This window comes from Bos javanicus, chromosome 14 (assembly GCF_032452875.1).
Source record: "Bos javanicus breed banteng chromosome 14, ARS-OSU_banteng_1.0, whole genome shotgun sequence".
Taxonomy (NCBI): Eukaryota; Metazoa; Chordata; class Mammalia; order Artiodactyla; family Bovidae; genus Bos; species Bos javanicus.
Window position 1 is genome coordinate 11,011,124 of NC_083881.1, and position 13,272 is coordinate 11,024,395.

At 40.6% G+C, this 13,272-nt stretch overlaps 1 long non-coding RNA gene across 2 annotated transcripts in view; it reads left to right on the plus strand.

Moving 5' to 3' along the window:
* LOC133260338 (uncharacterized) overlaps positions 1–13,272 on the plus strand; it is a 591,714-nt gene that overhangs the window by 378,404 nt on the left and 200,038 nt on the right. Inside the window, exon 1 of one of the 2 annotated variants that reach the window (XR_009740761.1) lies at positions 389–2,332. The exons of the other annotated variant lie outside the window; for it this stretch is intronic. This is a non-coding gene — a long non-coding RNA (uncharacterized LOC133260338). Of the gene's footprint in view, positions 1–388; positions 2,333–13,272 lie in introns of those variants that run through there. 2 annotated transcript variants of the gene reach the window in all.

Genomic DNA, 13,272 nt, shown 5'->3' on the forward strand with positions numbered 1-13,272 from the left:
TGTATTCTAAAATCAGCTGTCTAATGAAATTTTAAAAAATGTTTATTTAAAGCTTGTGTTGTGTACTCTGTCACATCCTACTCTTTTCAGCCCCATGGACTGTAACCCCCCAGGTTTTTCTGTCCATGGAATTCTCCAGGCAAGAATATTGGAGTGGGGTGCCATTTCCTACTCCAGGGGATCTTCCTGACTCAGGGATCGAACCTGTGACTCTAGTGTCTCCCACATTGGCAGGCAGATTCTTTACCTCTTGTGCCACCTGGGGAGCCCATTTCATGCTTATTGTGTGTTAAATGGGGCTTCCCTGGTGGCTCAGTCAGTAAAGAATCTGTTATAGTCAGAGGAAACAGGTGATTAAGGCAGATAAGGCCCACTCTCTTGTATAACATATTTTAGTGGAATGACATGTAACAAACCCATAAACAAATAATAATTTAAAGCAGTAATACATGCTCTGAAGGCTGGAAAATAATAGTGCTATGATAGCTACTACTACTGAATTGGTAATAGTGCTCATGATTATAGCCAGCAAGAGAGGACTGAGTATCTAATAGGCAGCAGTGTGATTGCTCTTCTTTCACTTATCACGTCTTTTTTTTTTTTTTTTAAAGGAGCACCTTTTTCACATTTCTTAGATTAGTTTTATGGGGTTATGGTTTGGAAAACCTTCATTTCCAGCAAACAATCTTCAAGTGTAGCTTTCAGTGTGCCTGCCCCTAACATTTGCAGGGCCCTGGATAAGAGTACAAATAGTGGCCCACATACCATGTGTCTAAATATTTAAGGGTTACAAATCAAGCTAATAAACTTTCAAATCTATCCTCCTAGCTTGACAAATACAATGTCATAACAATGTGCAAAGCCAGGTTTCGATTTCGAACTCTCAGAGCCTTGGGTTTTTGTGCCGGAAAGTGGTGGCCTGGGGAGAACTGGCTCCTGAGAACCACATTCTTTCTCAGCCCTGAAGCGGTAAGAGGCTTTGCTTGAAAGATATGGACCGCAACCCACACCCACGAACACCTATCATTTGGGTACCTCTTGGCATGCCCCTTAAAAAGTCTGGACCAGAAATTCCAGAGTTCTTGGTACCCAGCAAACAAAGAAACATAAAGTACAGATAGAATGACTAATTATCCTTTAAGTTACTTCCAACCCTGACATTTCATGATTCGATTTTTAGTGCTAGAATTTGGATGATCTGAAACGTGCAAAATATTAATATCATGCTCTGCATGTACACAATATTTTGTCTAGGAAGAAGTGTGCCTTGTGGAAAATTCTTAACAGTGGCATAGGAAACACAGCACTGGGATCTATTGTATAGACATGTCTTGTCAATAATAATATTCATTGATCTCAAAAGGCCCTAGAATCCAAACAAATGTCAAATCTCAGCAGGTAAGAGTAACCAAGGTCAGAATTATGGGCAAAATATTTCCCTTCCTTGGACTTCAGTTTCACTTGTGAAAATACTAAGCTTTGGATTCCAAGTTCCTGTTAGCACATTTTTATAATTCTATATGTGATCTTCAAAAGCTTTCCCCTTGAATAGGAAGCAAGGGTGTTTAGTAAGAAGAAGGATCTCAACAATGAGATATTTACCAAGAGCAATAATTGTGAATTATGTTACAATTCTCTTAAAGCCTATGTAAAAGGTTGAATGCATTATCTCATTGAATTTTTCATTCCCAGCCTGTGATGCTGGTATCTTTTCCTTCACTTGCCACTAAAGAAAATGAATCTGAGAGAAGATAAGTGAATTACCCACCATCTTTCAGCCTCTGAGTGACAGGGCCAGGTCACAAATCCGTGTACAACCTTTAAAGTGGGTCAGCAGGTTTTCAAACCTTTGCATTGGGGAAAGGTGCTCTTGTAGGTGTGAAATCCACTCCTTCTGAAGGAAGAAGGGGATAAAAAGCAGCAAGCACAAGCATGTCTCTTGTGACTCATTAGTCAACTTCAGGCGGACTTCTATTTCAGAAGGAAAATCATTATTGCAGTTGCTACCAGGCTGATACACACAAGATGTACATGCCCTCCACGCTGCAGCCCTGTCTCACTTTGCCCTGGACACTCAGCCTCTGAAATAATACAGCCAATGGGACACTTTCCTGGCACATATGTTGTAAAATGCATAAAGGCTGAGAACGTGTTTCTGAGCCCTGCTTCTCTTTCCATCTCTTAAATAGATTGTGTGCGCAGTCTGGCCAGTTGCCCGCAGCATTCTACCTGCTGCGCTGGGAAAGGCTGAGCCTCCGTGGAGAAAAAGAGGCTCCAAGAGACTTCATGCCAGGCGGAGGACACAGGATATGCTGCTAATTAAGTGTCCAAGGTGAGTGGAGACAATGGAAGAGGGGAGGTGGTGAATGTAAAACTAAACATCAAAGCATTACAAAGAAGCACACCTAAATGCAGATTCACTGGAATGAATCAAATGAAAGTAAGTTGAAACAAGAGAACAGTGCTAAATTCACCAAATGGAAACACATTTTGGGGACAAGATCTTGCTTGTGTTAACCCACCAACTGTGGTGGCCAATGATGTATCTGGCCACTAATACGCTGTTCCTCACTTGGCCTGGGATTTCAGTCTCTGTTACTTTCTTTAATGTCTGTATGACTGTGGGTTGGTTAATTAAACTTTTAAATCTCTTCTGTTTGGAAAAGGGGGGTAATTATACATACTACTCAGGTTTTTTTTTGTTGTTGTTGTTGACAAGTGTGTTATACTTTCTATTCAAACTGGTTTAGGTCAGCCTTTGGAAAATAGATGTTTATCTTATCTCTGGTAGCTGCTGTAATCAGAATCGCCATTTTCATTAATTTTTATTTCCAACTTCCATGCTTAACAAAATGATCCCACTAAATGTTGAGTGCACTTGTTAAATTTTAAATCAAATTTAATGGGGCAGAATTTACATACAATAAAACACTCAGTTCAGGTGTAAAGTTCAGTGACTTTTGATAATTCTATACCTTCTTGTAATCACCACTACCATCAAAATAAGGAAAACTCTCATGCTAAGATGTCCTCTGCTGACCCTTTGTGATCAGTGACCCTCAACCTCCAGCCCACGCAATTACTGATCTGCTTCCTGTTACCGTGTGTATCGCACACTGTTTGTTTCTTGCCTTTTCGCACACTTTGGGTTTTTATTTGCTCTTCTATATCCAGCTTTTTAATGTGTGAATTTAGGTGATTGACTTTACCATTTACTTTTCCTGCTTTAACCACATCTCAAAAATTGATATGTTTTAATTTTCATCCAGTTTGGAATACCTTATCATTTCTCTTCTTGTTTCTCCTTCAAATGGTTTCTTTAGCAATGTATTATTGATTTCATACACATGTGGGCAATTTTGAGTTATCTTGCTATTTTCTGATAATATTAGTTTTAATTCTATTGTGATCAAAGAGCATGCTCAGCTTTATTTCAGTTGTTTAAAATTTGAGACTTCTTTTATGGCTAAGGACATCATGGTAAAAGTGAATATTCTCTTAAGAAGGCAGATCTCATGTTAACTTTTCTTACCACAATAAACTTGAAAAAAATTAGAAAATGTCATTTGTATTTACCATATTTGGCACTCTACAGTCTTTTGTGTTGATACAACGTTCCTTTTAGTATCATTTCCATTCTTCCTTTAGTTCCTTTAATTTTTATTTTTTGTATACTGTATCTGTTAACAAATTCTTGCAGCCTTTGTATGTCTAAAAGTCTTTATTTTTACCTAAGTTTTGAAAAGTGTTTTTTCTGGCGATAGAAAAGTGTTTTCCTTTCGGCACTTTTAAGACTGTAAGCCATTTTCTCTGATTTACATAGTGCTAAACATTCTTATCTCTTACCTTTACTTCTAGTCCTCTGTTAATAATAACTTTTTTCTATAGAAGACTTTGAGATATTATTATTGGTTTTTAGAATTTGGTTATTATCATCAATTTTCTTTATTTCTGTTCCCCTTTTCTGTGTTTTCTCTCATATTTTTGGATAAATAAAGTCCAAAATCCTTAGCTAATCATACAAAATCCTTCCACATCTAGTCCCTGGTGACCTCAACTTTATGGCTTATAACTCCTCTGCCCTGAACTAATGTGCTGTCATACCTCCCAAGTCTCCACAACATTTTATAACTTCATTTATTCTATTCATCATTTTTTCAACCTACTGCAGTGGAAGTTTTCTGGTTTTTCCAGATATGTTTTCCAGTCTTATTTCAGGCTGTATGCCTAGGACACTCTTCTGTATGGGCTACATTAATGGGATTCAAAAGATTGCCAGGAGAAATATCAATAACCTCAGATATGCAGAGGACACCACCCTTATGGCAGAAAATGAAGAAGAACTAAAGAGCCTCTTGATGAAAGTGAAAGAGGAGAGTGAAAAAGTTGGCTTAAGGCTCAACATTCAGAAAATGAAGATCATGGCATCTGGTCCCATCACTTCATGGGAAATAGATGGAGAAACAGTGGAAACCAGTGTCAGACTTTATTTTTTGAGGCTCCAAAATCACTGCAGATAGTGATTGCAGCCATGAAATTAAAAGACGCTTACTCCTTGGAAGGACAGTTATGACAAACCTAGATAGCATATTCCAAAGCAGAGATATTACTTTGCCAACAAAGGTCCGTCTAGTCAAGGCTATGGTCCAGTAGTCATGTATGGATGTGAGAGTTGGACTGTGAAGAAAGCTGAGCGCTGAAGAATCAATGCTTTTAAACTGTGGTGTTGGAGGAGACTCTTGAGAGTCCCTTGCACTGCAAGGAGATTCAACCAGTCCATTCTAAAGGGGATCAGTCCTGGGTGTTCTTTGGAAGGACTTATGCTAAAGCTGAAACTCCAGTACTTTGGCCACCTCATGTGAAGAGTTGACTCATTGGAAAAGACTTTGATGCTGGGAGGGATTGGGGGCAGGAGGAGAAGGGGATGACAGAGGATGAGATGGCTGGATGGCATCACCGACTCGATGGACATGAGTCTGAGTGAACTCTGGGAGTTGGTGATGGACAGGGAGGCCTGGCGTGCTGTGATTCATGGGGCTGCAAAGAGTCGGACACGACTGAGTGACTGAACTGAACTGAATGCAAGTCTAAATTATATCATAAGGGTGGGGTCCTAATTAGGCAGAAATGGTGGCCATATAAGAACACAGTTTGCTTTATCCATGTACATGCAAGGAAGAAAGCTGTTGTGGGGACCTGGTAAGGTGACCACCTGCAAACTAGGGAAGGAGCTCTCTCACCAGACACTGACCTTGCTCACACCTTGATATTGGACTTCCAGTATCTAGAACTGTGAGAAAAAAGATTTCAGTTGTTTGTCACTCAATCTATGGTATTTTCCAAGTAGCCTCAGCAAACGAATAAAAGAGCTGACTAACACTGCTGCTGCTGCTAAGTTGCTTCAGTCGTATCCAACTCTGTGTGACCCCATAGATGGCAGCTCACCAGGCTCCACCGTCCCTGGGATTCTCCAGGCAAGAGCACTGGAGTTGGTTGCCATTTCCTTGTCCAATACATGAAAGTGAAAAGTGAAGGTAAAGTCGCTCAGTCGTGTCTGACTCTTCGAGACCCCAAGGACTGCAGCCCATCAGACTCCTAGGCTCATGGGATTTTCCAGGCAAGAGTACTGGAGTGGGGTGCCATTGCCTTCTCTATGGCTAACACTAACGGTATAAAATACATCCTTGGAAGGAAGCACATGTTTGATTCAAACGCCAAAACTGAAAGACTCTGTGTGTGTGTGTGTGTGTGTGTGTGTGTGTGTGTACATACTTGGCACACTAGAGAATATTATGATAAACAAGACAGACATGCCTCTTGATGTCTTATAGTTCATGGTCCAGTGGAAATACAGTCAGATGTTTGTGAATTTTCCTCAGTTGGTTCACCTTGTATATATTTATGGGAATCTGTAAAGAGGAGTTAGAAGGTGGTTAACAGAAATTTTTGAGTTTCACCAATAGAACTACCACTTACTGTACAATTTCCTCGGCTATAAAATGGATTAATGTGATCACATATAGTCATTGAACACATAATTATTGAGTGTTTGCAAATGCCAACTAAAAGATATAGAATACTGAACAGAAACTGAAATGTCATTTCTCATAATTTATAATCTAATCAGGTAATATAGTAACTGAAGTATATTAGAACCTCAAATTTTACTTATATTACCTTTATAAATGTTGTTTCTAATGACATACATGTGTGTCTCCCTCTGTCCTTATAAATCACAGCTTCTACTCTATTAATCCTCATGGTCATAGACTGTTTTAGTTACTTCTGTACTCTGATAGTCTGGTGCAGTCTCTGGTGTGTTCTTAGTGAATAAATGAACAAATTAAAGTATTTTAATAAGCACTGCTATTCTATGGGCTATTTTCATGGGTAATTCTATGGATACCCACATTTAAAGCTTTTCCCCAAACTATTGCCAAGTGAACCAGATATGTTTATTACTTTTTTTGAGTGCATGGCTTTGTTTTAAACCTTTAGTCATTGTTCAGAACTCTACTTCAAATGATGAGAATTGCCTGAGGGATCAAGGGAGGTTAAAATTAGTAAATATGTAGGATCCAGTCTATTACTTGATACATAGTATAAGTTCCATTCAGAGAACTAAGATCATGGCATCCAACTCAACATTCAGAAAACTCAACATTCAGAAAAGATTTCAAAAACTTAGCATTAAGATCCAGTTCAGCATTCAGAAAACTAAGATCATGGCATCTTATCCTATCACTTTATGGAAAATAGATGGGGAAACAATGGCAACAGTGACAGACTTTATTTTTGGGGAGCTTGAAAATCACTGCAGTTGGTGACTGCAGCCATGAAATGAAAAGACGCTTGCTTCTTGGAAGAAAAGCTATGACCAACCTAGGCAGCATATTAAAATGCAGAGACATTACTTTGCCGACAAAGATCCATCTAGTCAAAGCTATGGTTTTTCCAGTAGTCGTGTATGGACGTGAGAGTTGGACTCTAAATAAAGCTGAATGCTTAAGAATTGGTGCTTTTGAACTATGGTGTTGGAGAAGGCTCCTTAGAGTCCCTTGGACTGCAAGGAGATCAAACCAGTTAATCCTCAAGGAAATCAGTCCTGAATATTGATTGGAAGAACTGATGCTGAAGCTGAAACTCCAATACTTTGGCCACCTGATGTGAGGAATGACTCATTGGAAAAGACCCTGATGCTGGGAAAGATTGAAGGCAGGAGGAGAAGGGGACGACAGAGGATGAGGTGGTTGGATGGCATCACTGACTCGATGGACATGAGTTTGAGTAAACTCTGGGAGTTGTTGATGGACAGGGAGTCCTGGTATGCTGCAGTCCACGGGGTCACAGAGCTGGACATGAATGAGCAACATAAATGCTTGATGAATTGAATCTGAATAAGAAACTGTCATTTAGAACCTATGTGTAGTGTCCATCCCCCTTAGCTTTGTGGTCAGGCAAGGTTAACTGTCTAAGTTCATCAGATATAGGGGTTTCCCTGGTGGCTCAGCTGATAAAGAATCCACCTATAATGTGATCCCTGAATTGGGCAGATCCCCTGGAGAAGGGAAAGGCTACCCACTCCAGTATGCTGGCCTGGAAAATTCCAGGGACTGTACAGTCCATGGGATTGCAAAGAGTTGGACACGACTGTGTGACTTTCACTTTCATATCAGATATAGTAGGAGCAGGACTAAGGACCAGATACCTTGATCTCCATCCCTTATCAAGCACACTAGTGAAGGAAAGCTATTCCCTCATCAGAATATCAGCAGGAAATTAGGCATTGTAAAATCTGCATACAATCCTATAGAAACATGTGATACTGGGAAAGTCTTAGTTATGAAGCTTCGAAAATGAGCATTCTTTGCTAAACAAACGCCAACAGTAGTGGAGGAGATCATGTGGCCCAACCTCAGAAGCTTTGGACCACAGACATGCCTCGACTTAGGGTGGTTTGACCTAGGGTTTTTTTTTTTTTTTTTGACTTTATGGTGGTGGGAAAGTGATACCCATTCAGTAGAAACTGTACCTAATATTTTGAAACTTGATTTACCGTGCACCTTTCCCCTCCTACCCCTGCCACCGGGCTAGCTATTTGCTATTTTATACTCCAGTGTTGCTGGGTGGTGGCAAAGAACTGCAGCTCTCAGCCAGTCCCACAATCATCCAGGAGGGTAAACAACTCGTGTGCTGACAAGCATCCTGCACCCAACAACCATTCTGTTTTCCTTTCAGTATGGTATTCATTCAATTACATGAGATATTCAACACTTTAAACTTTGTGTTAGTTTTGCCCAGTTGTAGGCTAACACAACATGAGCATGTATAAGGTAAGCTAGGCTAAGCTGGAATGCCCTTTGACCTCGGATATTTTCAACTTATAGTGGGTGTATCAGGATGTAGCCCATTGTAGATCAAAGAAGCTCTGTATTTAGTTTTCCTTGTGAGGCTTTGGCCCAAGTCTTCAGAATCAGAATATGGATCCTAGAGTAAAGCACATAGGGTCCCTGTCTCATTAAGTTACTGTTTAACAAGGACATGTAGCTTATCTTCTCTAAGCCTGGGTTGCCTTTTGCATGACTGGGAACCTACTCCTTTCTCACAATGTTGTACAAGTACAGCATTTAGAGAAATTTCTTAGTAAATGGTAATGACCCCACTTTACTGGCCTCCAGGCAAAAGATAGGCCTGGGATTATGTTTAGACAGGTAGGCAGTTCCACATAATAGCTAAGTCATACAGTTGGGGGTTTGAATGCTAGTTCTGCCATTTGCAACTTTGTGACTTGGGGAAGTGACTTGGCCTCTCCATAGATGTCAGAATCGGCCAGTTATACTGCTGGAGTGCATACCATGATGCCTTTCCCAGATTCCTTTTCAGGAATGACAGTGAAAAGTGAAAGTGAAAGTCACTCAGTTGTGTCTGACTCTTCGAGACCCCATGGACTATACAGTCCATGGAATTCTCCAGGCCAGAATACTGGAATAGGTAGCTGTTCCCTTCTCCAGGGGATTTTCCCAACCCAGGGATCAAACCCAGGTCTCCCTCATTGCAGGTGGATTCTTTATCAGCTGAGCCACAAGGGAAGCCCAAGAGAACTGATTTTTCCAACTGCTAGGGGTAGTCCTAACTGCTGACTCTCAGCTCAAGTCCTCCACAGGAGTTACCTTTGGTGAGAGTTCCTTACCCAGCATCACAACTCCCTCCTTGGGCAGCTTTTATTTGTGACTCATTGCTTTGGGGACATAAAGTCTCAGCCCCTGTCTCTGGCTTGGGACAACTGTAAGAGGCCAGTGTAGCTTCAGAGCTCCCCATGGAGCCACTTGAGCCCTGTGGGGACCATCCCGTAGCCCATCTTCTGTTACTGCCTGATTCTGGTTCTTTCTCTTTCCCCATGGGTGTTTATTCTGATAGCATTTCCCAGTACAATGTTCTGTAATGCCAGTCTCAGATACTCTTTGCACAGGAAAACAGTCTGCAACAGACATGCAAATAACCAAAACCCCCAAGTCTCGGTGACTAAGTGTTTATCTACACAGTTCAGCTCTTCTTCACGTGGTCACTTGGTGATTTAGTCTGATGAAGGCTCTGTTGATGCCCTGTAGCTTCTGAAACAAGCAGACTCTTTAGCTGAAAGTCCCTGCCACAGCTGGGACAGCATCATTGGCTCCTATAGGCATTGATCTGAAAGAGACCTGTGACTCTTCCATACAGACCCTGGGCAGACTCTGAGAATGAATGCAGTCACCAAGTCAAGTTGGAAAAATGGCTGAGAGTATTTCAGTAGTCAGGTTGGAATCGAAATTGTGGAGAAAATTTTTGACAAGGAAGACTGTAGCAGAGTGACAGATGTTATAAATTGATGGAAGCAAAGGCTCAGGACAATATTTTCCTTTTCCTTTTTACATTTTTGCCGCATTCACCCATTTTTATAATATGTTACTGAATTTTGCTGTACTAGTAGGTTTACAGACACACTTACTTGCTGAAAGAAAAATATTTATATTAAAAAAGCATGATAAAAGAAAGACTAGAATTATTCTTTGGAGACCTGACATAATTTATCAGTTCAGTTCAGTCACTCAGGTGTGTCCAACTCTTTGCAGCCCCATGGACTGCAGCACACCAGGCTTCCCTGTCCATCACCAACTCCTGGAGTTTGTTGAAATTCATGTCTATTGAGTTGGTGATGCCATCCAACCATTTTATCCTCTGTTCTCCCCTTCTCCTCTTGCCTTCAATCTTTCCCAGCATCAAGGTCTTTTCTAATGAGTCAGTTCTTCACATCAGGTGGCCAAAGTATTGGAGCTTCAGCATCAGTCCTTCCAATGAACAGTCAGGATTGATTTCCTTTAGGATTGACTGGCTTGATTTCTTTGCAGTCCAAGGGACTCTCAAGAGCCTTCTCCTCCACCACCACCACCACCACCACCAGTTTAAAAACATTAATTCTTTGGCACTCAGCTTTCTTTGGAATCCAACTCTCACATGACTACTGGAAAAACCAGTAGCTTTGACCAGATGGACTTTTGTCATCAAAGTAATATCTCTGCTTTTTAAAACAGTGTCTAGATTGGTCATAGCCTTTCTTCCAAGGAGCAAGTGTCTTTTATTTTCATGACTATAGTCATCACCGGCAGTGGTTTTGGAGCCCAAGAAAATAAAGTCTGTCACTGTTTCCGTTGTTTCCCCATCTATAAGCCATGAAATGATAGGACTGGAAGCCATGACCTTAGTTTTTTGAATGTTGAGATTTAAGCCAGCTTTTTCTCTCCTCTTTCACTTTCATCAAGAGGCTCTTTAGTTCCTCTTCACTTCCTGCCATAAAAGTGGTATCATCTGCATATCTGAGGTTATTGATATTTCTCCTGGCAATCTTGATTCCAGCTAGTGCTTCATTCAGCCTGACATTTTGCATGATATACTCTGCATATAATTTAAATAAGCAGCGTGACAATATGCAGCCTTGATGTACTCCTTTCCCTATTTGGAACCAGTCTTTTGTTCCCTGTTCGGTTCTAACTGTTGCTTCTTGACCTGCATACAGATTTCTCAGGAGACAGGTAAGATTGTCCAGTATTCCCATCTGTTGAAGAATTTCCCACAGCTTGCTGTGATCTATACAGTCAAAGGCTTTGGTGCAATCAACAAAGCAGGCGTAGAGGTTTTCTGGAACTCTCTTGCTTTTTCTATGATCCAACAGATGTTGGCAATTTGATCACTGCTTCCTCTGTCTTTTCTAAATCCATCTTGAACATCTGGAAGTTCATGGTTCACATATGGTTGAATCCTGGCTTGGAGAATTTTGAGCATTACTTTGCTAGAGTGTGAGATGAGTGAAATTGTGCAGAAGTTTGAACATTCTTTGGCTTTGCCCTTCTTTGGGATTGGAATGAAAACTGACCTTTTCCAGTCCTGTGGCCACTGCTGAGTTTTCCAAATTTGCTGACATATTGAGTGCAGCACATTCACAGCATCATCCTTTAGGATTTGAAATAGCTCAACTGGAATTCCATCACCTCCACTAGCTTTGTTCATAGTGATGTTTCCTAAGGCCCACTTGACTTTGTACTCCAGGATGTCTGGTTCTAGGTGAGTGATCACACCATCGTGGTTATTTGGGTTATGAAGATCTTTTTTGTACAATTCTTCTATGTATTCTTACCACTTCTTCTTAATATCTTCTGCTTCTGTTAGGTCCATACCATTTCTGTCCTTTATCGAGCCCATCTTTGCATGAAATTTTTCCTTGGTATCTCTAATTTTCTTGAAGAGATCTCTAGTCTTTCCCATTCTATTATTTTCCTCTACTTCTTTGCACTGATCACTGAGGAAGGCTTTCTGATCTCTCCTTGCTATTCTTTGGAACTCTGCCTTCAAATGGGTATATCTTTCCTTTTCTCCTTTGCCTTTCACTTCTCTTATTTTCACAGCTATTTGTAAGGCCTCCTCAGACAATCATTTTGCCTTTTTGTATTTATTTTTCTTGGGAATGGTTTTGATCACAGCCTCCTGTATAATATCATGAACCTCCGTCCATAGTTCTTCAGGCACTCTGTCTCTCAGATCTAATCCCTTGAATCTATTTTTCACTTCCACTGTATAATCATAAAGGATTTGATTTAGGTTATAGCTGAATGGTCTAGTGGTTTCCCCTACTTTCTTCAATTTAAGTCTGAATTTTGGCAACAATGAGTTCATGATCTGAGCCACAGTCAGCCCCTGGTATTGTTTATGCTGGCTGTATAGAGCTTCTCCACTTTTGGCTGTAAAGAATATAATTAATCTGATTTTGGTATTGACCATCTGGTGAGGTCCACATATAGAGTCTTTCCTTGTGTTGTTGTAAGATTGTGTTTGCTATGACCAGTGTGTTCTCTTGGCAAAACTCTGTTAGCCTTTTCCCTGCTTCATTTTGTACTCCAAGGTCAAATTTGCCTGTTACTCCAGGTATCTCTTGACTTCCTACTTTTGCATTCCAGTCCCCTATGATGAAAAGGACATCTTTTTTGGGTGTTAATTCTAGAAGGTCCTGTAGGTCTTCATAGAACCATTCAGCTTCAGCTTCTTCAGCATTACTGGTTGGGGCATAGAATTGGATTACTGTGATAGTGAATGGTTTGCCTTGGAAACAAATAGATCATTCTGTCATTTTTGAGATTGCACCCAATTACTACATTTTGGACTCTTTTGGTGACTATGAGGGCTACTCCATTTCTTCTAAGAGATTCTGTCCCACAGTACTATATATAATGGTCATCTGAGTTAAATTCACCCATTCCAATCCATTTTAGTTCACTGATTCCTAAAATGTCAATGTTCACTCCATCTCCTATTTGACCACTTCTAATTTACCTTGATTCGTGGATCTAACATTCAAGGTTCCTATGCAATATTGTTCTTTACAGCATCAGACTTACTTCCATCACCAGACACACCAACAGCTGGGTGTTGTTTTTCTTTGGCTCCATCTTTTCCATCTTCTGGAATTATTTCTCCACTCTTCTCCAGTAGCATATTGGGCACCTGCCAACCTGGGGAGTTCATCTTTCAGTGTCATATATTTTTGCCTTTTCATATTGTTCATGGGGTCCTCAAGGCAAAAAATACTGAAGTGGTTTGCCTTTCCCTTCTCCAATGGACCAAGTTTCATCAGAACTCCCCACCATGAACCCTGGGTGGCCCTACATGGCATGGCTCATAGTTTCATTGAGTTAGACAAGGCTGTGGTCCATGTAATCAGTTTGATTACTTTTCTGTGATTGTGAT